Source organism: Carlito syrichta, unplaced genomic scaffold, assembly GCF_000164805.1.
Source record: "Carlito syrichta isolate Samal-C Ts95f unplaced genomic scaffold, Tarsius_syrichta-2.0.1 Scaffold106348, whole genome shotgun sequence".
NCBI classification, from domain to species: Eukaryota; Metazoa; Chordata; class Mammalia; order Primates; family Tarsiidae; genus Carlito; species Carlito syrichta.
The window spans coordinates 196478-197586 of record NW_007050444.1 but is presented as its reverse complement, the minus strand read 5'-3'; the positions used below and the strand labels follow the sequence as shown (position 1 = coordinate 197586).

The 1109-nt window shown below is 68.5% G+C and overlaps 1 protein-coding gene across 1 annotated transcript in view; it reads left to right on the top strand.

Annotated features, from left to right (window-relative positions):
• The first annotated feature begins 23 nt into the window (after nucleotides 1-23).
• The window catches only part of SMPD3 (sphingomyelin phosphodiesterase 3), an 88864-nt gene continuing 87778 nt past the window's right edge, over nucleotides 24-1109 (top strand). The window contains exon 1 of the mRNA XM_008067342.1: nucleotides 24-89. The gene's annotated coding sequence lies outside the window, so the exon portion shown is untranslated. The remainder of the gene's footprint in view (nucleotides 90-1109) is intronic.

The window sequence follows — 1109 nt, the reverse complement described above, 5'->3', positions numbered from 1 at the left end:
GACCAGCGGCGGGGAGCCGGGGCGGTGAGGAGCCGGGAGGAGTTGGGCGCGCTGCCGGGAGCTGATCACCCTCCTGCCCGCCGTCAGAGGTTGGTGCTGCTGAATCCGCTTTTGTTTTACTGGGGAGGGGCTGGACTGAGGCGCGAGGGGGCCTGGGGAGTTGATGACGGGACGTGCTCTCGCTGCTCTCAGGACCATCTGTCCGGAGAGCTGCCGGCTGACTCCGGACCTCCCGTGGCCCGGCGCCTGAGGTCGGAGTAGATCGGGTTAGTTTTTGTTTCGTGGTGGAAAGGGCTCTTGAGCATAAGGGGCGAGCGCTGGGGGACTCCCGCCCCCCATCTCTCCTGGGAGAGCATTGAGCGCTTGGAGCCTCCCTCTCCTGCGCCTGAAGACGAGGCTGCTTGGATCATCGAGGAGGGGAGGGGTGTTCTGGGATGGGAGGTTCGGAGGCTGGGGGACCCTTCCCCACAACACCTCGGCTGCTGAGGTTACAAAGGCGGCTGGTTGTGATGGAAGAGATCGCGGACTCCTCCCCTCCTCAGACCCTCCTGGGGCTACTGGGGAAGGGCTGCCCACGTAAGGAAGACCCTTCCTCTTCCCCCCGAACCTCCCCCCCGCGCAGCCTAGAAGGGGACATCGAGGATGGGGATCGAGACGGAGGACTTGCCCCTCCCACCTGGACCCTCCTAGGGCATGGGGGCAGGATTGGCACGTGAGGGGGAAAGGCCTCCTCACCCTGCTCAGAGTCGAGGGTCAAGAAAAGCATCGACTGGCGTTCGGGCCCGCGCCTGGGGTCCGAGTGGCCTGGGTGTAGGAGGTGGCGTGGGGGCAGGAGAAGGGGCCGAGGGACTCCCCCGACCTCTCCTTCGCGGGCCTTATCTCCCAGACCCTCCCTACCTGGACCCAGGCCCAGCGCGGAGTCGAGAGTCGAGACCACCCTCCCCGCCTCGCCACACCCCGGGGGCCGAGGCTCCTGCACCGCAGCTGGCGGCCAGCCCCAGATGGGCACGTGCGGGGCGGGACGGGGCGGGGCCCTCTCGAGCCCCCGGGAGCTCCAGGCAGACGCCCCCCGCGCCCGCGGATGCTCGGGGGCTGCTCCGCTCCGCTCG